The 23708-nt window shown below is 56.4% G+C and overlaps 1 protein-coding gene across 8 annotated transcripts in view; it reads right to left on the bottom strand.

Moving 5' to 3' along the window:
• Positions 1–23708, bottom strand: part of AUTS2 (activator of transcription and developmental regulator AUTS2) — a 1064271-nt gene that overhangs the window by 277994 nt on the left and 762569 nt on the right. The window lies entirely within an intron of this gene.

The following is a 23708-nucleotide window of genomic DNA, read 5'->3' as shown; positions in this document are numbered from 1 at the left end:
CCTCACGTCCTCGGCCGGCTGTCCCCAGTTTCCAGCGGCTGTTTCAGCACGAGCACACTGACATTAATTACTCGGTAAACCCACGAGAACAAAGGTGGGAGGCAGGCCGAGCCCGTGTGGAATCCACCGGAGAGCACCGGACGGGGCCTGGGCAAGCGCCGAGAAGGCGAGCAACCCACGTCCACGGCCTCAAAAGGCGGGCAGGTGCGTCCTTGTCCGTCGGCTGGCGCTCCCAGGAGCACCGGCCGTCAGAGGCCGCGCCGTGTGCTCGCGATCGTCACCAGGCACGGCTCCGAGATTAAACTCCCAGCAACGCGCTGACGAGGTTATTGTCACAACAGGCCGGACACTGTCCACTCCTTGTGCATGACAACCCGCGGTCCGGCGAGGGGCACACGGGGCTGGCTGGAGTGAGCGGTTTGACGGGAGCACGTGTGCCGCCGAGGCTGTGATCAGGGCAAACACCCAGGCCCCCACGGACTAAAGATGCTGCCTTCTGCCGGGGCTCTCTCAGGCTTCTAGATCTTTCCGGTGGCACGTCTCCCTCCCCCTTCCCCTCAAGGCTCTGCCAAACTGAGTGAATAGGACGCCGGGAATTCTGGGGGCTGGGGAGCTCCACGAAACCTCTGCCAGAGACCGATCCAAAACAACCCATCACCCCAAAACAGGGGACTTCTGCGTCTACGCCCATCTCTCATCTGCAGAACGACAGACCTACAGCTCTCCGGTGGGCATGTCTGACAGCAACCCAACTTGTGAACTCCCAGTCTGGGAGTGGGCAGGTCAAGAGGAAAGTGACTGATGACCAACTGTGCTTTCCTCAGCACTTTTTTTTTTTTTTAAATGGGAAGGCAGAATCCAGCGGTGACCAGAAGGTCCACAGCCTGTGGTTGTACAGCAATGCAACACAGAGAGAACCATCAGAAATTACGTTTTTTTAAGAATCTGGAAGAACGTTTAGAAATGATCTGCTCAGTTCCTCCCCAGTATTTTTATTATGAAAAAGAAGAGTGGAAGGAACTTTACAGGGACACACGCAGAGCCCATGCCACGACCCTACTGTTACGTCATACTGCACCTGTTTTCCCATTTTCTCGTGCGTCTAACCCATCCCGCTGGCCTCCTAGATGTCTACCGATCCGTCTTCTTTTTAATTGCTTTTTTAAAAAAAATACCTATTCTTTAAAGCTATTTGTAGAACGGTTTCTCTAAGTCACCTCTCCTGAGAGAGGTCGATCTATGAAGCAAATGGAAATGAAGCCATTCTGATTGAAGCGGGGTCAGGCCCCCGATGTCCTAACAGCCCGTGCCCACCTCCACCTGCTGCTGGGGCTCCAGACGGAACCAGGCGAGATCGCAGACAGCTCAGCTGCCCCTCCTGGCAAATGCCTCACCTGAGACCCAGGAAGGGGGGGACCCCATCGGACCACATCGCCACGGTGTGTCCTTGGAGAAGCTAGCACGTTACATTCTGATCTTCTCAGACGTCAAGAAGAGGGATAGTTACACGAGACGGTGCCAAACCAGCAGCAAGTTCCTGGCCCGTAGGAAGGAAGCGTGGTACAAGTGCCGGCCAGTCCTGGGGTCGTAGGTACTACTGTCAATGTCATCACGACCACGTGCCGCCTCGAATAGCCTGCGTTGGCGAGGGCAAAGGGTGAGAAGCTGGGGTGGGGGAAGCGGAGGTGCGGAGTCCACTGCTGAGCCCACGGCCGGCCTGGCGTGCCCGAGCCAAGCTCACAGTGGTACGTAGCTGAGGAAAAAAATCCCGGTGTCCCCTGATCCTAAACGGATGACCGAAAGACGAGAAGCGAGGGTGGCCCCTGAGAGAGATTCCGGAAGCAGAATGTCTGCAACGACCCAGCCGTTCCCACTGTCGTCAGCCAGGACGTGTGACGGCCGCCTTGCCAGGGGAAAGCGAGACTTCTCTCTGTGGTTACGCCGCACGAACTGCTGGGGGGCGGGGCTTCTCCAACGCTCCTCGTTGCTGCCACCCCCTTCCCCACCGCCATCTTGTTTCTTTACGAAACCAAACCCAACCCCGACTCTGAACTAGCCTGGTAGGTTTCCAAGGTCCTTTATGAACTGACTCCACACGCCTTCCTAGACTTCACGGGCCGCGACTCGTGGGCTTCCTTCCCCAAACCAGGGCTGGCCCCCCACCCGGTGCCCCGGCCTCCCAGTTGGGCCGGGGCATCCTGGATCATTCTAGGCCTTTGCGGGACTGACCGGGCACCGCGCTGGCATTTCCACAGGAACCGAACTCCCTGAAACACGGCGGCACGGCCATTTGGAGGTGCCCTGTGCGGACAGGGTGCCGCTGACAGAGGCGACTGAAAGCGGCAACACCCAGCCCCGCAGTGTGTGAGGGACTCCGCCCGCTCCAGAAGACAAGGCGGCGGTCCTTCCTTCTCCTTCTGGGGATCTTGCCACCCCTTCCGCGAGGCGGCCCGTGGTCCTCCTGCGCCGTGGCACCCAGACCTCCGGGGGTTTCAGAGAAGAGCCGGCAACACAGGAGAGTGGCGGGTTGTGGAGCCCGTGGCCCTGCGTCTCAGCCCGGGTCCGAACCTCACTAGCGGGGGGCAGTTTCCTCATGGGCGCCTCACGACTGTGGTAAGGTCTTAAGGGACTAACACTCTGTAGAGGGCCTGGTCCCACACCCTTCCCTCAGCACGCTAGTTTCCTGTCCCACAGACCAGACTCATGGCGGTCACGTTGCTGTGAAGACCAGGAGACCTCCCGCCACCCCATCCGGCCCTGCTGACCGTGGCTTACGCAGGGGTCTCGCCGAACCCACCCATCGCGGACCCAGAAGGGGCTCTCAGGCCCAGCACCCCTGAGCTGCAAAGGCCCCCGGGCTACTGTGTTTGTGACCTCGGTTGTGCAGGTAACGAAGCCCAGGTCTGGGCTCTGGACGGGGCCGAACACACAGTGTTTTGTGTTTTTCGTTTAGGTTCAGGCTCCGTGTGAGACGGTCCCACAAGGAGCCGAGGAAGAACGGCTTCTCCGGACTCAGCCGGCCCGCAGTGCTGAAGAGCCGGACTCAGTGCAGCGATGGCTCGGATGACCCGCGCTCGAAGCACCTGCAGACCCACGAGTCAGCCGAGAGCGGCGCGGAGAACACGCTCGGTTTATGCCCACAGCCGAGGGCACCTTCGCCGGGAACCAGACACCTTCCCTTTCTCCTGCATGCCTGTTCTAGAACCTTCCCAACCGAGAAGGGCTACGTTGTGCCTCCATTTCATGAGCGGTCCGCGGACATCATTCTCCCGCTGCTGATGCTCAGGAAGGGACAAAACTTCTGTCAGAATCTAAGGAGGAAGCAGGCGAAGGAGCCATGGCTGACGACTCATCACAAGAAATACGTGGGATTCTGTGACCCGAGTCTGCAGGGAAGGGAGGGACCACGACCTGCGACCTTCCTCACGTTTAGGTCTCCACGGAGGCCTCAGGGAAGACCGCGCAGCCCAACCAAGGAAGAGAGCCTTGAGTGGTCCCGAGCAGACGGCCGCCGTCCGCACCGTGGCTGCTTCTCAAGAGTCCATGCCGGGAGCAGCTGCAGAGAGGGCAGGTGGCCGCCCCACACACCACGGCGGCCACCGCGAGGCGACTGTCCAGAAGCTGCGCGACACTTCTGAGCGACGCAGCCCGGCCTGGCAAGAAAATCCAGGACCCACAGAGCAAGGCGACGGCTTGCTGGAGACAGGGTTCCCTCCTGAGCTACGGTCTCTGAGGAGAAGTTTCCGAAAGGAGGCAGAGGAATAAACTCCCACCAGCTGCCTGGAAACATCCACAAAGTCCGGGAAGGGCGGCGGACGGCACCTCCCCTTCCTCCACCCCAAACAACAAGGCCTTCCTGTTCAAGGAGCACAAGAGAGGAGCCACTCGCCTCCCCACAAAGCCCGGCCACTTGGCGGCCGTCCAAGAATGTGCAGAGGAACCTTGAATTTTGAAAACATAATAGACAAGGGAGTCCGCTGAAGAAAAGATTTCCTCCATCGGCGAACAAGAGGCTGGGGGCAGGAGGCAGGGCTGTCCTCACACTTGAGAGGCCATACTGAATAGCGCAGGATTCCGCAGCAGGAGCGGGGCTGGGGGTCGCTGGCACAGAACAGCGGCTGCTGTTTCGAGAGGCTGATCATTTCTGCTGACCTGACGGAGACGTGTCATACGGAGGTTGAGTGGTGTGGACGGGTTAAACTGGATGAGGCAGAGGGAATCACGTCCCTGTGCACGGGAGAGTCACTGCAGGCCACACCTGGGAGGTGCCCCTGCCCCGGCACCCCCAGCCCCGGGACCCCCGGTCCCAGCACCCGCCGCCCCGGCACCCCCAGCAGTCTTGGGAGGGGGCCAAGCACAGGATGAGCGTCGGGCTCAAGGGCTCGTGTCAGCAAAGCAGCAGCCGTTGGAGGGGGCGCCGGATGCGGGCAGGCTCTGTGCTGGGCCTTTTGTGGCCTCCTCTGCCTCTCTTGGGAAGGCAAGGAGTGTGGCCCAAGAGCTCTTGGAAACCAAGAGGCAGACAAAGCATGGGCTGGATGGCGGCGGAGCAAATTGCGCTCCTCGCCGCTGCATCTCTACCCTGAGGACGTTTGTGACAAAAGTGCTGTGCCACGTAATGTCCCTGAAGATTCCAAAGCGTCTTTTAGTCATTTAGTTCATTTAGTTCAGTAAAATCTGACTTAAGCGTATTTAACTGTAGTCTGAGTCTTTTAAAACTGTGCGTCTGCGTCTCTGTAAGTGACACGTCCCGACCGGCCCGGCGGGGGACCGACGGGTCCCACACACATGCGGCGGCCCATCCACTCGGCAGGAACGTCTAGATGCCGAAATACCTCTCCTCGCCAGGACGAGCGGCGGCCAGTGCACTGCGTGCAGCCGGCACGCGGATGTGGACAGACGTTAAAGCCGCTGCAGCGTTCTGGGACTGGGCTCCCTGGGGCACGGGGAGCGGCTGAAAGGTGGCTCCTGGCTGCCTCCCGGGGACAGAGCGCACGGCTGAGGGGTGGACACAGAAGAACGAGAGGCAGGACGGTCCTCCGTGATCTTCCGACATTTACTAGGACGGCAGGTCCTCGGCGGCACACGGGGCACCCGACAAAAGGGCAGAACACCCTCCTCTTCTAGCGGGTCCCACAGCGGGCGTGCTGAGACCCGGCCCTGAGCCGTGCGGCCAGGAATAAACGTGCTGCGTGGCCCCGCCCCCGAGGTCGCACCGTCACCCCTGCGGTGGGGACACACGTGCAGTATCTTGCACACGGTCCCCTCAGGAGGAGGCGCTGGCGAAACCTGGGACGTCAGTGACGTCGGACTGCACACTGGCCGCGGGGAGGTACCCCGGTGGCTTCTTGGACTCCACCTCAAGGCCTCGCTGGCAGCCTCTGTCCCAAAGGAGGGTCGCAGGGGGACACTGCAGAGGGGGCCGGGCAGCGTGGGGCCCCCGGCAAATCCCACGTTGCGCTCCCGGGCCTGGCCGCCGGCTCATGCAGCCCGGTGACACCAGGTGCAACCTCGACACGCGGGGCAGCTGCCGCTGGGCGCAGAGGTCGCGAAGGGCGGCGGGAGCGCCGGGGACCGGAGCGCCGGGACAGGACGCCAGGAGGCCGGCGGGCGGGCTGGCTCTGCGCCGTCTCCGGCGGTGGACTCTGAGCACATGTGGCCAGAGACGCAGGCGCGGGCCTGCTACCACCTCTGGTCGTCACTGGGCGTTGCTCATCATCCCTGTCCCTCAGAGGTCCACATCCTGTCCGAGCGCTCTGGAAGCGTGCCTGACGGTGGGACCCCCAAACACCAGACCGTTAGCGGGCCTTGATCATGCTAAGCGACAACGGAATTTCTCCCAAATGACACCGGACACACACTAAGAGCAGCCACGTTCATCTGGGTAGATGTGGCCACAGGGAGGGCAGTGGGTCCCCAAGCTATGCTGGCGATGGGAGGAAACACTACGCAGCAAGAGTTCTCTTTAGCCAAAACCAGAGGAAAAGCTTCTAGGAGTCACCACGGATGAAAGTCACGGTGACCGTCCCGGGCCGTGGGCACAGGCTTCCTACATGGGATGAGGAAGGAAGCGGACATTCCGTCCGGGGACCAGCGGGGTGTGCACGCAAACACGCGCGTGTGCGTGTCGTCCCTTCTCAACATCCTGCCAGCCCCGCAAGGCGGGAGCAGCACGGTGCTGCCTTACATCTACGGGGACCGGAATTAAGAGGGGAACCGCGGACCAACGGTGCTCACACAGCTAGAGAGGGGCTCGGCTGTCCCCAAACCAGGTGTCCTGACGCTGAGCACGTGATGCTTTGTTGAAACCGTGTCCCTGCCACGCGGGCCGTGCACTAGAAGTGTCAGGGGCCGTTTCGGAAATGCAGGTTCCCGCACTCCACATGGAGACTCGTGCCCTGGAAACGTCTCCACCAGAGTCCCCGGGCTCGCGTGAAGCATCTCTCTGCACACGGCACTCGGGTGATGGTGCTGTGCAGCTGGGTGGGGGACCCCCCTCCACGCTCGGCTGCCGGGAAGCCGCACACTCCAATCTCCACCCCGGACCAGGTGTCCCTCTCTCCGTCGGCTCTGCGGGCCGCGCCCGTCGGCTTGCTAACGACCTGACGGATCAGTGACGGAGCCAGGCCCCGACACCGATGCTAGGGGCAACTTCCCTGTCTTTTCTCAGTCCCTGACATTGCCCCCTGCCGCGTCCCAGGATCAAGACCACCAGGACCAAGGCCATGAGCCTAACCACAGGCACAAGAGGAAACAAAGTTGCAATTTTAGGAGCCTCCGTGCTACTCGTCAGGGTTCAGAACACGACAGGACTCTCTCAAGGGCCAGAGCTCACCCAGCACTGTCCACTCACTACTGAATGAGCCCCAGGAATGTGAGCAAGAGAGGCTCCCACCTCAGCACCCAAGGCGCACTCCGAGTCAGAGCTCAGAAGCGAAAATAAAGGAAGGGCAGCCATCGGGGAGAAGGGAGTGTATGAGCGTCCGTGTGGGGGGTACGGCTCACGGAGGCGGGAGGGATCGGCAGGAAGACAGGATTTCACACGACGGCATCATTTCAGTAGCTCCTGTGGGGAGCACGGCACCTCATCACCGTGTCTCCGTGGCGTGGGCGGTAAGAGCTCTTACCGAGATTCTGGGAGGTTCCATGGTGAGTTAAGTCACCCCAGCTGTTGGGTCTGGATCGAGGCTTTCCGAGTCCAAGACCAAAGCCTACTTTTCTCATCACTGGATCCCAGGAACAAACTGAGAGTCAGAAACCCAAGACTGTGCTAGTTTCCTGGTGTGACTGAGTGGGGACGGTTTAAACAGAGACGTTAGAACAGTGTCGCCTGCACACAGCGAGAGAGGACACTCCTTCAGACGCTGCATCTGTCCACCTCAGAAGGTCTTGAGACCCACATCCTTTGGGGCAGGCATCCCTCTCTGCCTCCCTAGAAGCTACTCCCCTGACTTCTCCATCATGAAACGGAACTCTGGGAGAGCACAACGCCAGCTCCCCAGGACAATCCCGATTGATTGGGGAAATCTAGGTCATTTTTGCTTTTCTCATTTCCTATGCTCCTAGGAATGGACTGTTGCAGCCAAAGAGAGAGACAAGGACCTTGCATGTAACTTTATAAGGAAAAGGGTTTTTGCTGACGTCACTCAAAGATCTCGCAGTGAGGAGATGATCTACGATCATCAGATTCAGGGTAGGCTCCAAATGGGATCACAAGTGTCCTCGTAAGACAGAGGCAGAGGAAGTCCGACCCACAGAAGAGGAGAAAGGCACGTGAAGACAGAGGCAGAGCCTGCAGTGACGCGGCTACGAGCAGACAGAGGCCGGCGGCCACCAGAAGCTAGCAGAGGACAGGGACGGACTAGAGAGAGCTCGGCCCAGGGCTCGAGGCCGACCTTCTGGCCGCCAGCTCTGTAAGAGAATATTTTCTGTTGTTGTAAAGCTGTCACGTTGGTGGTCATTTGTGACAGCAGCCACTGTCACAGTCCACGCAGTGCCTGAGCCACTGCTGGCCGCTCTGTGGCCACAGCTGACCTCGTCCCAGGTCCCCGGTCTCCGTCGTACTCGGAGAGCAAAGCTTAAGCGAGGCCGACAGAGGGACTGTTCATTTCTGACCAGAGCAGACACGTCCTCGAAGTGTGTCTTCCGCCGACCCCCACGAGAGCTGGGAGGTCTCTCCGGCGCTGACCCCCCAGCCTGGCGCCCCCATCCTTGGAGAGACCCCGGCCAGTGAAGTCCCCAGTTCGCTTCATGGGTGGTGGATGGGAGCAGCCTTCACCGACAGCGGCCACCCCAGTAGACAGGACCCCCTGTGCCCTCCGTCATAAAGCAGCCAGGATGCCCTGCAGCACCTGGTGGGACCAGGGGAAGCTGCACCTCTTTAGTTCGCATCACACACGGGGCTCTGTCTTGGCAACGGTGTGAGGAACATCTCGTGGGATCGGGGGTCCCAGACAAGGAGCGTGGGGGCGGGGGGCGGGGGGGGATAAGAAATCTCACACTGTACAACAGGAGTAAATTCCACAGGAATTATTTGAAAAGCCTCCTCAGAAGGAAAACCAGAGCTGAAGTGGAGAAGGAACTTGTGTGTATCTACTCAGAGATGATAAAGCCTGTCTTTCCCTCATCGCCTGTGCTCGTCTGGGTCTCCTGTTCTTCAAAGCTTAGTGATTTCCTGCAGATCCCTGCCCCAGGGCCTTGCTCCCGGATCTCACTGACCAGTGACATGGCTGTGCTGTCACTTCTCTCTGATATTCTTCTGCCTTTCGAAGACAGACCTATTTTGGGTCCTGTTCCCCAAGAAGTGTGGCTCTGCAAGCTGACTTAGTTGTAACTCATTCATCAGCTGATGTGTACTAGGATTTGGGGAGGGGGCTGACGGGTGGGAAGCAGCAGCAGGGGACCATGTGGAGGGACTGAAATCAAAGACTGACTATTACTGGAGGCCCTATCATTCTAGATGTTCTGCATCTAGATTAGAAAACAAATCAGCAGCAGCTCAGAGGCATTAGGGAAACTGCCAAGGTCATGGTCAGCACAACACTATCCAGATCCAACTAGAATGGGGTTTCACTGCCTTATCTCTCTAGGCGTCCCCTCCACCCAAAGCTTCGTGACCTCTAACCTCCTGCGTCTGACATCCAGAATGGAGCACCTTAGGACCAAACCTCCGGGAGCCATGTCTTGGCCGGCCGGACTGCACGGTTCGCACACTTTCTGCCGGAGGCCAGCTATCACGCAGAGCTCAGCCAGATACGGAGTGCCTTGGCCGGTTTAAAAGCACATGCCTTGCCATGGGGCAAAGACCACAGTGTATTTACTCTGGCCAAAACCCACTGATGAGCACCACAGTTAGTGGGTAAAATACACGAAGTATCTCCAAAGATCCTTATTTTAAAAAGAGAAACCAGTACCTGTACAGCGTGAAACCCGGCAGACATGAAGTTAAGCGAGGGTCCAAGCTGCCAGCAGCGGCAGGAAGACCTCACCGGCCGCCTCACGTGACGCACTGAGAAGGGCCCGTCACTCCCACCGTATTCCTGCCCGAACGGCACAGCCTCAGTCAATCAGGAGAAAACTGGGGACAAACCCAAACCGCAGGACCGACCGTCCGCAGAATTCCGTCCTCGGATCCCGGAATAAAGGGCGTAATGGGGGAAAGAGGTCTGTGCATTTAGCTAACGGTACGATACAAAGATTAATTTCCGGTTTTGGAAGACACGATGTCAGGGAAAAGCCGGGTGCTAGGGCTCTGGGAGCGTCCTGTGTTATTCTGGGTAAATCTAAAATTATCTCAAAATAAAAAAAATTTTAAAAAAAGGCAACAACAAAACGCTTGCGAACACCACCCGCGCTCTTGAAGGAATGATGCGCTTCACGCTGGATTTTAGGTGCCGCGGCAACCGCTGCCTCAGGGGGGCCCCTGGGAGGCTGAGGACCTCCCGGGTACGTGGTGACTTGCCAGCTTGGAAGCTGGTCTTGAAAGTCAAGGTGACCCGGTGTGTTGGTGCCGGGCGTCCCGAACTCAGAACCTGCCCCTGCTCGGCCCTCCTCCCTGGCCTCTGTCTCTGCCGAGCAACTCGTAGCTCGCTCAGAGGAGACGTCTGCTTGAGCTTTTCCGACGCCGACCAAGTCCAGGAACAAGGAGAAGGTGGGAGATGCGGCTCTGCCCTCCTATACCAGCCCCTCCAGGTTCCTCCAGGTTCCTGAGGGAGAGGAGTGGGGAGAAGGGGCTGGGACGGCTCTGCCTGCGTCCGTCTTCCTTCCCTCATTCTAGAGCCGACAGGAGCAGCCCCCGACCATACTTCCTGCCAGGACCTAAAACCTTCCGGCCTTCACCTACCAGCATCCCTGCTTTGCTCCCGTCCGTGTTTACGGCAGCCGGGGGGCCGGACCTCGAGTCTCCAGGGGCCCGTGCAGGGACCCCAGGCCACGGCCAGCCAGGCCCCGAGGACCTGCCCGCGCTGAGACAGCCGCGAACCCCACGGGTCTTTAGGGCAGCTGAGTCCTGCATGTTCAAGGACGGCGAAATCAGCTCCCTCTTGACCACAGACCAGGGCGTGGAAGCTGACCTTCCCGGCTGACCCTGCTCCGTGTTTCCTTAAAGAAAGCTCTGCGACCTTGGGGTGTCATTGAGTGACGGCCGGGTCCCCTGGAAGGACAGTGTGGCGTGACTGCGACACTGACCCGAGAAGGTGAGTGGGAATTCTCGCCGGGGCCTCGACCTTCGGCCTCAGTCCATCCTCGGCTTGGAGTTCCTCCCTCGGAAAATGGAGATTAAATATTCCTTCAACCTGGGAGTGTTGGCTCCGGGGCTCCGGGGAACTCAGTGTTCGGCGCTTTCCCACAGTTAGTGTAAAGAAGCCACTCAGGCCTCACGACAGCCGTGCACACGTGCCACGGCTGAGACGCACACTTCCAAGGGCTCAAGTTGGCACGTTCTGTCGGTTTTTGCCGGCACCAAAAAGAAAGGAAGGCATTCTGAATCTCCCTGAAAGAAAGCTCCACAAACGTCTGGGGCTAGGATTAATATATGGCTATTTTGTTCGTAACGGCTATCGTCCCCACGTACATTTATTCCTAAATCAGACGCAGACAAGTCCGCAGGGATCTGGCCGGGCTCCCACTCGCCCACGGCTCCAGCGGTCTCCACGGCTCCGCGGGCTCCTGGTCACCCAGACCCTGACCTGCGGCTCCGAATGGCTCACTCTCAGAGACGGACTGGCGGCAGCACCCAGACCCATCCTACGGACGTCCTTGAACCCGACCACCCACAATGCCTCCCTAAACTGGGGGTCACCCAACCACCGCCACTCCACTTAGGAAGGCCTCCAGATCTAGCTCCCGCCTTTCCCGTTCCTGGAGCTGACCTCCCTATCACCTCAACTAGTAGGACAACGTCCTCTTGGGTCAGCCGGCCAGAGCGTCCGTCCTGCCCTTCACACCACCGCCAGATTCCCCTTCCAGAAAGTTGGATCTGCTGTGTCTTCACCTACAAGAAGCAGTCAGCGGGCTCCTGTGTGGATCAAATGCAAACCCTTGGCTGCCATCGGGCCCGTCTACACGTAGGACTTACTTGCACCAGCGCACACCTCACAGCTCTTAGCTCTCTCGAGCATGGTATCCCGTTGGCCTGTGGTCCTCTCCCTCCTCCGTCCCTAGCAGTCCTCCACGCCCGCGTGTTCCAGTCAGAACTATTCTCCTAGACGCTACGGTTTGGTTGTCGGTAGTCCGACACCGTGCCACTCTTCAGCAGACACTCTGGGGACCCTGTGACTCATCAAGGCACCTTGGCTTCCTTTGCCATCAGACCTTCTCTCTCTGAGGAGTCGCTCGTCTTTGTCAACTCTCCAGCCCTGGTTCCCAGGGTGGCGCCCGCCTCAGCCAACAGTGACGGCCAGAGCTGTGGAATGAGCCCGGAGTGAACGTGGCTGTGACCGAGCTTATTAACTTCTGGTCTCAGGAACACCGCCTCAGCGAGGCCGCCTGTGACAGCTGACGAAGTCTGGCCCTGGACACAAAGGAGGTACCCCCGGATGCCCGCAGCTCCTCTCGACAAGTAAGTTACACCTGGTACTCTGGGCAAGTGACAGACTAGCTGGTATCCCGGTGACTTGGATCCTTGTATCTCTTTAGGGGGTGGGGGAGGGCCAGAGGGCGTCAGAGAATCTTAAACAGGTTCCACGCCCAGCACGGAGCCCAACGTGGGGCTCGATCTCAAGACCCTGAGATCATGACCTGAGCCGAAATCAAAAGTCAGATGCTCAACTGACTGAGCCACCCGGGCGCCCCAAGGGGACTGTTTTATACTTGGGGATTAAGACATCAGCCACTATATTAAAAGTATTAATAAATTCTGGACTCCTCTGAGTACATGTACATATGAACCCTCCCCCACTTTCTAAAGTCCTGTGCCCTTCTCTAGCTTTTAACAACTTAAGCAAGATCGAACAAATCTGTGAATGCAATTAAGGTGATTCTATAAAAATTTAGGAAACTATTTTGTGATTATAATATGTAATTATTACATGTATTATATGTGTTCCTATTTGAGGCCCGCGCTAACTACCATGTGCGGGCTTGGGGAGATCAAGGCAGCTGGGACAGCCGGCAAGAAGGGCCTTGGAGTGGTTGGTCCACGCGGCGGGAAGGTGCGGGGCGGTCATGCTGGGGACACACTGCGTCTGCTCAACCCTCACCAGTCTGAGCCCTCCACCCACCCCAGCACCACACAGCGCACCTCCGGAACAGAACTTACAGACAACACGGACCAGTCTTTCCACAGTCCCTCTGGAGAACAGACCCAGAACCTAACCCAGGCTGAACCAATGCGAGTCGTTGCCTTAGATTTTAGTAGCTACAGTGGAAAAGGCCAGGCAGTGTCTTCTCCGCTGGCCGAGGCTAAAAGAATGGGTCGTGATTTCAACCAACAGGAGAAACAAAGTCTCAGAAACAATCAAAATGAAGTGGACAGACACAGAGTAGAGACAAGACCTGGAGGGCACCCAAATGCTGGTCTGTGCTGCTGAAGTATCTCGTCCTTGGGTGCCTGGGTGGCTCAGTGGGTTGAGGCTGTGCCTTCGGCTCAGGTCATGATCCCAGGGTCCTGGGATCAAGCCCCACATCGGGCTCTCTGCTCAGCGGGGAGCCTGCTTCCCTCTCTCTCTCTCTCTGCCTCTCTGCCTACTTGTGATCTCTGTCTGTCAAATAAATAAAATCTTAAAAAATAAAACAAAAAAACTTTAAAAAACACATCCATATCTCCGCCATGCTGACGGCTCAGTTACTGCAACACTTAAGTGAACTCCAAAAGCACATACATTTCCTTGTTACTTTGATTTAATTTCCGCTATTTGAAACAAACAAATCCCGAAAACACAAAACAAAACCCTGGTAAACACAAATACAGCCGAAGCTGTTAAACTTTAAGAGTGCTAAAACGAACCAAAGACTTCCTAAAGGCTCTTGGAGGAGTTCTAGTCTAAGTACGTATTTGAGGATGTGGAGATCACACATTCTATCGAGCTACAAAAGCTTGACGAGTCCCTTTATACAACGAAGAGTGCTCTGTACCGGATTTGGTGGTCAATGCCGAATTTCTCCTTCTTCTTCAAGTGGGCCTACCTGCACAACACTGTACGTTCAGGCAGTGGAGAGTGCAAGCGTGACTCTCCTCGGAAAACAATCCACATACATGGTCATGCTGTCCCTGGGGAACACATTATTTAAAATTATTGCTGCATTCTAAGTAGGCCATCGGAGAGGGATAATCACTTCTCAATGACTGGATCAATATTTTTGTTTTGTCCTCTGCTACTTGAGTGATTGGATCTCAGGCCGGAGGAGAAAGTCAGGTCAGTCCCCGAGACCTACCGCAGTCTCCCGGGGCAGATCAGTGTGTGCTCCTGGCAGCCCAAGGAGGAGAGTGAGGCCAGGGAGTGTCGTCCCTTGTGCACGCACTTGATTTCCCATCTCTCCATGAGGAAAGCCGCGGCGATGTGGGGCCCCTCTGACGCAGTGTTCACACACCTGCCCGGAGGCTACGGGGACAGCTCATCTCGCATGCGGCCTACGGGACACGCTCATGAACGGATGGCACTGCCGCCTGCAAAGCCAAGGGCAGCCCGGCTGGTCCGTTCTGTCTGGGCAGGGGAGCGTCCCAGGCTTGGGAGAGGGAGAGATGACGGGGCTAGAGAGGCGGAGGACACAAGACAACGTCCACGTCGGAGGCCCGTGTGACGGTTCAGGTGCCCTCAGGATCCGCCGGGATGGAATCTGCCGTGATTTTGCTCTGACAGGATGGGCCCTGCCCTGGTTCAGTGGGAGGCGCCATTCAAAAGAACATGATTCAACAGATGGTTATCACGGCCTTTCCAGTAGGAATAAGAGAAAGGACGCCGAGTGATATGAAAGGAAGAAACGTTCTGCCCGAGCGGCCGCCTACCCCTCACCTCACCAAATCCACGCCTTCCGAGTAGCTGCGAAGCACCGTTTGCATGTGAGTAACGTTCTCCCTGCAAATGGGACTCAGTGCTTAATTAAAGCTCATCACAGAAAACCTTTTCTGAGCAATATTTTGTTGGATGTTAGAATTACAATTGAGAGTGATAAAACACTCTTTGAACATTTCCTTTTATTTCTAACACGTTACTATTCTCCATGGCCTTTTCTGATCAGTCCTCAGGCTTACTGGAACACGGCAATGAGGGGAAGCCCAGCTCCGTGGCTCAGAGCACTGCCCCCGGGGCCAAGACAACATGGTTGGAAACCTGGCTCCGCCCCCGGCTGGTGTAGTAATGCTGGGCACATCACCTAAGTTCTCCGTGACTCAGTTTCTTCCTCTGTAAACCAGGGATCGTGTTAGCACCTATTGTTAGGATTACAGTGTGGGTTAAATCAGTCAAAACACGTAAAGTGCACTAAACACGATTTACATCGCTCTTGTTAATTATCTCTCCGTGGCATGGAACCCTGCAGGACATGAAGTCGGGGAGGTCTGGGTACGAGGTTAGGAATCCTGTCTCTGCCACCATTAGGACATGAGGTGAGGTACCTAATGTTTTTGAGCCTCGGTTTCCTTATACGTAAGATGCGGTACTCATGCCCACACTCTCCTCAGCGACTGTGACTGTCCTAAGGGATAACGTGTAAGACATCCTGTCAAGCATTTCTAAGCGGGTTTAGGAGACGATCAGGCCTGCTGCATGGACGGACACGGACTCTGCCACACCGAGGACCCTTCCTTCCCTTTGTCTGACCACAGACGGACAAGCACAATGAAATCAGCCAAGGTCTGGCAGGGACCGGGGCTCGCCCTGGCTCTCCTGCCCTCACCCACGTCGCAGGGCCATGCGTGAAGGAGAGCGAGCGCTTCCATATGCGCCGGGCAGTCAACCGCCCGCCAGTCCGGGGTGTCCAGGGAGACACACACCTGCAGGCTGGCCCCCCCATAAAGCCCTTCCCTGGCTTCCTGCTCGGAGCAAGAGGACGGCCCCTGCTCAGGCCACCCCCCTGCAGCACCCCTGCGCAGAAAGGCAGGGCCCCTGGGCCCCCCATCCGACGCCTGCCCGAAACGCACGCCAGAGCTGGGGAACTTGCCTGAGAAGCCAGTAAAATTTTAATGCACTCTGTAGTGCGGTCATGTCATACTCGGTTATGGCAAATAATCCCAGACGCCCGCAGAGGTAAAATGGAGCTGTAACGTGCTTGCCTCCTAACCCGAGCTGACAGCAATGATGTACGACCGCCATTAGCGGAAAATATCACTTCAACTAACCCATGATCCAGCTCCGCTCAGGGTCACATTATCCATGAGGAACGAATTACACTCCCAAAGTAAATACAAATTTTCTACACGAAATGGGTACAAAAGAAGGGAAGGGGGCGATGCGTTCCCTTCGCCAGCCCGCCGCTGAGTGACACAGATGATAAAGGACAGGACAAATCATCGGCTGACAGAGCGCCGCGCCGTCATCAGCTCGGCCGGCCGCACTCCCGCCCGTAAACACTATGTCCTCCCCTTAGTGGCAAATACGTAATCTTTAACACGGATACTGCGGCAGACACTCACCACCATCTGGGACGCAAGAGCGCCCCGCGAGGCATTTGCTGCCAGAAAAGGAGCAGCCCCGTGGCCCCGGTGACCCCCTGCACCCCCCACCCCGGGCTGAGACCCTCTGCAAAGGTGGGAGACGGTGTCTGGGCGTGGACAAGGGGTCCTGGAGGTGGCGGATGACGGCACAGGGTGGAGCTGCTGGCGGGGTACAGCTCGGGAGCCGCGGTGGGACCATGGACCCTCCCCAAGGTGCCGGCCGCAGCAGGAAAAGCCTGCAGAGACCACAGGAGATGCAAGGGGGCTCCAGGCCAACAGCTGCGACAGGAGCCTCCGTTCCAGGCCCTGTGCTTCCCCACGCTGCCCAGGCCACGGTGACGAGTCCCTCCCCTGCTTCTGGGACCGCGATCACCGACAGAGCATGTGCAGGTAGAACGCTGGTCTTCACAGAGCACCTATGAGGTGTGACGCACGTGCTAGGTGTGGGGGACTTGCCGGGAGCAGACGGCTTAGTAAGATAGGGGAGGTTTAATCTCTCGGATACGAGGAATTTCAGAGGCAGGGTGGGGGGTCGTGGGGGGTGGGGAGGGGAAAAATGCAACGAGATGGGATGGGAAAGTAGACAAACCGTAAGACTCTGAATCTCAGGAAACAAACTGAGGGTTGCTGGGGGTGGGGGGTAGGGATGGGGTGGCTGGGTGATGGACACTGGGGAGGGCGTGTGCTACGGGGAGTGCTGGGAAGTGTGTGAGACTGACGGTTCACACATGTACCCCTGGGGCAAATACTACATTATACATCGAGTATACAATATACATTATAGTTAAAAAAAAAATTAAAGAAAGAAAGATAGGAGAGGTTTACACACAGATACGCGCTAGAGAAGACCGAATTCCTTGAGCAACAGCGTGTGCTTCCTCTGCTGCTGGGAAAGTTCCCCAACACTCGCAGCGGCCCACAGGCTGCTTCTGCCTCGCATCTGCAAGAGTAAACCCATATACTTTGTAGAGCTCCCTTCTCGCCTTGGACGGGCAGTTCCTAGGTCAAATTTAAAGACGCACATTGGGGAAGAGCTTACACATCTGAGTTGTAAGTGAGCCCCAACTGTATTTATTCAATAGTCATTGAACAACTGACAGGTTTGAACTTTTCGGAGCTTGTGGGGTTGTGGGTGAATAGGTGATACACAGTCTCGGTCTCTTCTAGCAGAAGGAGGGGGAGGCACAGGGAGAAAGATACCACAAGGGCTATGGGGTGGGACTTTGGGGCCTATCCCAACTCACCCCGATGAACAGGGAAGCAGCATGTTATGGGGAAAAGAGCCCAGATCCTGGAATCTTAAGACATGGTTCACATCTCAGCTCCGTTCCTCAACTTCCTCTTCCATTTCATTTTCATCATTTGTAAAATGATGATACACACTGGAGAAGACAAGGTCCTTGATCGGATCTGTCACAAGTCTGACGCAGTTTAGATGATCAACAGTGTTGTATATGAAGATGCCCAGAGATCCCCACAATAAATATTTAAACAGGTAATGGAAGATGACATTTGTAGAAGTGTTTTGAATAGTACCACGTTCTCTCCACCGTGAAGTGGCATTTCTTCCTCTTATCTAATTATTAACCCCAATCTCATTGATTTACAGCTCCCAAGAACTGAACAGCATCTACATTCTGTGACCAAGAAATAAGGAAAATCTCTACGATGTATACAGGGTGGGCAATTTGACCCTCTCAGCTGTAGCTTTGATTAGAAAAAGAACTAAGAGGAAGAAAGGTAATATACATTAACCCACTGAATTTGGGGACTTCTGAAAGGTTAAAATTTGGCTAATTATGAATACAGCCTTACAGAGATTTTATTACCTTTATTACACCTAGAATGGCAAAATTATAGGGAGCAGTGAACTGTAACTACATTATCAACCAGAAGTTGCCAAGGGCGCATTAACCGAGGTAACCACATACACAAATACCCATGTGCAGGACTAAAAAGAAATTCATATGTCTTTCCTGGGGACACAACAAGACAGACTGCTCTGACAACCAAAGAGCAACCCAACCTGGGTTACACCTTATGAAAAGCCACATGCATAGAACGTGTTGTTGAGGGCATCACTAGCACAAAGGGCTTTGCCCACGAGCTTCCTGCCCATTCGGGTACATGGTCAACTGGTCAACGGTCAATGAGGATGAAAGCCATCGCCTCCACCTACCTCTTCCTTGGCCTTGTAACCTTCTTGCGGGTCAGCAGTAAAGTCCAAGCCAATGGTTCATTCTAAGAGAAAGCAGCTGACTTTTGCTCTTGGACTGTAGAATCGTGAACTCAACCCCACATGATTTCCAGAATCCCCACAAGAATTCCTTTCACAGGCCAAATACTACTTGTTACCGGTCAAAGGGGTTCTTAAAACATATCACGTAAGCCGGCTCTTCACTAGTTCCCGTGCTCTCCTTGACAGTTAGGGTAACTGAGGAGCAGAGATTGAACTACTAATTGCCCTTCCCCCTCTCTACAGATGCACAGGGACACCCCTAACAGAGCCAGGCAGCAACGCCCACCTTCCTTCACTGACACTCGGGAAAAAAACATAGCCGACGTGAACGACTGCATAAGTGACCCAACAAACCGATAATGACCTTGTTCGGACATTAGGCCTGTACAAGTTTCCTTTAGTTACTTGGAAGAGTCGACACAGCTGTGCCACAATCTACCCACTAGGTTTATTCCCTCTTAGGAATTACAGAACAAAGAATGGAGACACTCCTTCTAGAATCTCCTTTCTGCATGGGCCAAGAGAAAACACAAGGACGCATTCATTTCCCTCTGGGATGCCATGTTGTTGGAGCCTAGCAAAATGGCCACACAGGAAATCAGGCCATTCAGTGTTAGATCACTGAATCCAGCTTCACCTTACAGATGGCAAAACCAAGGCTTAGCCCTATCTGGTAACTTGCCCAAGACCGCACAGCTCGTTAGTGTGAAGTCAGAAGCTAGGTCTTCTGGGCATCCTCCAAAACCCACCCAAGATGAACCACAGAACATCCAGAACTATTCAGTCTAAGAAACGAGAGTCTGGCGGTGTCTGACCGATTTCCAGTAAGTCCTGAGTAGTCCTTTTACTGATTTATATTTAATTAAAAGATCTGTATATTTATAACCTCTCTTTTTCAGGCATATGGCATGATAGTAATGGGCAGAACACATTGTCAGGGAAGCAATTTCTGGTCCCGCGCGACGACTCTATGATACGAAAAAGAGGAACTTCACGAGGGTCCGGATTTCAAATAGTCTGCAGTAGAAATTTAATCCCAGCATGATCTGAACAGGAATTCCGGATGGGTGTGACGGGATTAAATCAGCCGGAGACACGATGATTGTTCAAAGAGCAAGAAAATGTCATTTTGACCTGGGCAAAAGCGCAGAGAGGCAAGAAGCAGCCGAGTGGACGGGCATGAAGGAAATCAGGCGCCCCAAATAGAAAGCTCTTGAAACTCGGCCAAAAATTGTAGAAACTGCCCAGATAACCTAGCAAAGTTATAAATGGCTCAGGAGCATCTCAGGAGAACATAAAACTGTAAAGGAAATGCAGAAATCGCAAGACGAGAGCACTGACCTGCTCGAGTCCGGGACTAAACCCCGGGACTGGCACAAAGCACACTCAAGTCCGGGCGTCCGTCCTCTGAACGGTTCCACTCACCCTCCATCTGGAGATGGATATCCAGGGAAGGAAACGCCCACGGAGCGAGAAGAATGAACACGACTGATCGCCCAGTTTGTGCCAGACGCTATGCTAAGTGCGGGGATAAAAGGTGAGAGTGCGGGTCCCTGCCCTTCTTCTGGGGGTGGCGGTTTGCTCTGCTGCTATGAAACTGGAAGGGGGTGGGGGGGTGGGGGAAGATCCTTGTTTCCAGCTGCAAGACAGGACAGTGTCTCTCACTGTCTCCTGCTCAGAGCAGGTCCTGTTTCAAACCCGAGCTCTGAACAGAGGTTCTCTCACTGTCTCCTGCTCAGAGCAGGTCCTGTTTCAAACCCGAGCTCTGAACAGAGGTTCTACAGCTACGAGGGCCTTCTGAGCTTCCTTCTGGAACGTTGCTGAGGAGGCACAATCTTTACCAAGTGTGAATCGCGGCCAGTCGAGGCTGGACTCCTCCGCTACAAGCACAAGCCACATGCCCAGTCTGCAGCTCGACATCTCGCAGCTTCGGAGCCCCTCAGAAGCCAAGTGAGGCATGTGGTTTGTGTGGAGTTAGGAACAGAAGCCGCCGCTGATTTTCTCGCTGCTTTTCTTAGCAGCTGCCCCCTTCCCACACAAGTGAACACAGAATGATCAAACACAACACATTTCAGCATGAATCAAAAAATGAGGATGCAGCAAAAAGTGTGTGCACGCCGGGGACGGGGCGGGGGAGGGGAGGTGGGAGCGGTGCAGGGAGCTGCTGTAGATATTCGGGGTCCCGGGCTGTCCCGATCTCTTGGGAGCAAGTCACGGGGACCAGGTGACCCTCTCTGGGTGTTAAAAGCCCAGACAGAGGAAAGTACCATCAGGAATCCTGTTCACGGGTCTACCCCAGAGGCACTGGCCCCTCTCTCCCGGGATGGGTGTCGGGAACTGACAGAGCCCGGCAGAGTACCAGGCCCACGGTCTACCGAACCGCCATCCGACCCTGCAGGACAGCTCGCTTGCTCTGGGCTCCGGGCTGTGGCCAGAGGAAAGCCTGCTATTTGGGAGAAGGAGTTTAAAAATCATTGTACGGGGACCCTTCCAGATTTCCCCACACTTCCATTCAGTCTGTAACAGGACACGCCCTTGGGGATGAGGGCCGAGCCTCAGGTTTGAGTGAAAAACACACGCCCCACCGCACCCCCCATCCTCTGGCACCTCGGGTGGGTCGTGAGCTCTCTGAAGAGGAGGGTAGCCTTCCTCATTTCCCAAGCCAGTCTCACACACCCTGAGTAAGCGGCAGGAGGGCTCACATTTACGCGCACCGACTACGGACCAGGAGCTGAGCCCAGCGTCTTGGTTTAATGGTCACACAACTGTGGCGGGGCTGCTGGTATCCCACTCGGCAGACAGGAGCACTGAGGCTTGTCCGCTGCCGCGAAGTGGGAGAGCAGAGCCAGGCCAGAGCCTTCAGACCCGGAGGCCCGCGTGCGTGACCACCGGGCAAGACACCTTCCGACCAGCTTTGTCCTGTGGCCACACAGTGACCAGGAACTGGGGGGACGGAGGGAGAATCACTTTCAATCTCTACATCGACGTCATAACCAGATAGGGGGTGTTTCTTAGCAAGGCGGTCTGCTGCCGAGGAGGGGAAGAGAGGAAACTGGAGAAAACGTGGACCAAATACGTGGAAACCTGCACGTGGTCTCTCTGTTCTCTTGACAGCAACGCACTTTGAGTGGGAGACCACCAACTGCTTCATTTGGGCGATTACAGGGCAAAGAGCTTCCTTCTTTCTTCACCCCAAGTGCAGGAAAGACTGTCCCCACACCGAAGACGCTTCGGGGCGTCCAGAGCCGTCTCCAGCCCCCACGCCATCGCCTGCCTTCGCAAAGTCCTCCGGGTTCTCTGCCACTAATGCGACGTGTGCCCGCGCGGCGGGAGGGGGGTGGCGAGAGGCACCCTGCTCCGTGTCTCCTCAGGGCCTTTGCCACACACACGTGCGTCTCCCACAGGCACGGAGAGCCCTGTCTTCTTCGCCCCTCTCCCAGTCACTTCCACATTAATTAGTAAGGGTATCATTTTATAAATTACAACTTCGTATCAGAGGAAAGCAGAGTTTATCTTAATTCAGTCAGCTGTGCGAAATACAGTGCCCTAATTTTAGCCCGCCAGTGCAGCAGATCCCCGTGGAGTAAGAGAATGACAGGTCTTCCGGAGAGAAATCCCAGCGGGTCCCTACAAGTCTCACTCTTGCCTCCAACAGCATCCCTGGTGAGGCTGTCGAAGGGGTCCCAGGACACCGAGTGGCATCTCTTCCCCCATTAGCAATTCCGATCCTCCGAGCAGCGCATGAAAGCAGCCCCAGTTGGCTGTGGGGCTCGGAGGGGGCCCGGGCGAGAGGTTCTGGCACAGAAGAGGCTGACAGCGGCCCGGGCCCCGGCGCGCGGCAGAAGTCTGGGCGGATGGTGTGAACGTCGGTGATAAACAGCAGACGATCTCAGTCCAAAAGGGGAAGCCTGACAGTCTTAACTGTGCCAGAGCCAAGCAGGCACGGCTGCAATTACAGTCTTGATTGCTCCTGCTGGGAGCCCTCTGGAGGGAGACCGGGGGGCAGGGCAGGGACGGGTGATGGGAGTGCGGCTGTGCGGCAGCTCCAGGGGCGGAGGAAGGCCTGCCGGAACACCACGGGCCACCGGGCCGGACTGCACTCTCCCCTCGCTGGCCAGCGCCCGGCTTGAGTGCCCACTGTACAATCTCTTTTCTCTCCTTTCTGGCCCCCCAGATGCCCCCTGGCTCTGAGCAGTGCGGCCCTGGCTTCCTTCCCACTGCCAGCCGTCTGCGCAGAGGCTCTGCCGCTTCCTTCGCTCTGAGCGGGAACCCAGGGCCGTGAGGACACGGGCCTTCAGGACCCGGGCAGGGGTGGCCGGCTACAGGAAACGCCCGGGCCCCCAGAGCACTCTGAAAACCACAGACGGCTCCGGTGACTCTAGGAATCGCCAGAGTCAGGCGATGATCCCGACAGGCGGCGCTGGACACCTGCCGCGGCTCGAGGTAACTGGGCAGGGATGAGGCCCAGGCTCGGGGGTTTGCAGGTCCCCCACCGCCCCGGTGACTCGGCTGTGCATTCCAGGTCGAGACGGCTGATGCGGACACACCCGCGCACAATACACCACCAGACCACCTCACCGCCTTCGCCCACGGCTGGCGCTTCAGCAATTCGCGCTGCCTTTTCCAAAAGCACATCCTTTTGGACGTGAAACCCTGAGGAAGGCTCATCCCCTCGGAGGAGTGCCACCAGCTTGGAAGGTGAGATCAAATACCACCTTTAAAAGATCTCCTGGATCGGCGAGGAAGTACGGGTCCCTCCCTGGGTGGCCGGGCCGCCCGACGGGACGATGGGAAGGCCGCCGTGGGGAACGGGCCTAGCCGGCTGCAGGGCCAGCGAGCACGCCTCAGACCCCGGGCTCCACTGCTGCCCAACGGCCTCCAGCGCCCACAGCACACCGGCCGCCCGAGGCTCCGGGGACCCCCTCGCGGGGAGCTAAGCCTCCGGGGGGCTACAGGAAGGAAGCGCCTACTTGTCAGTTAAACAAAAGAAGAATCCCCAGCCCCTCTGCAGCCCCTCTGCAGTGTGTACTTTCACTGTCATCCAACAGCCCATTACCATGTCACAGCACAGCGCACCCTTCCATAGGTCACTTTGTTTAAAATGACACAGATAATGCACATGTCAGCTAGCTGACAGTCCGGGCCGTCCTTCAGAGATAAAAACCTCAAGGCGAGAGCCTGTTCTTATCTAGGGGACATGCATTGGTCTATCATCCAAGTCAGGCAGAACATGATTTCTCCAGAGAGCACTTTTTTCATTTCCTGATTTTAAGGAAATCAAATAAGCACCATTTGTCTCCATCTGAATATGCTTGACCTGCTCCAATGATGATGTCTCGCATTTTATAACAGGCTACATGTGCTGAATTCAAATTAACGACA

The sequence above is a fragment of the Mustela nivalis genome, assembly GCF_964662115.1.
Source record: "Mustela nivalis genome assembly, chromosome: 19".
NCBI lineage: Eukaryota > Metazoa > Chordata > Mammalia > Carnivora > Mustelidae > Mustela > Mustela nivalis.
This window is presented reverse-complemented; position numbering and strand designations above follow the sequence as displayed.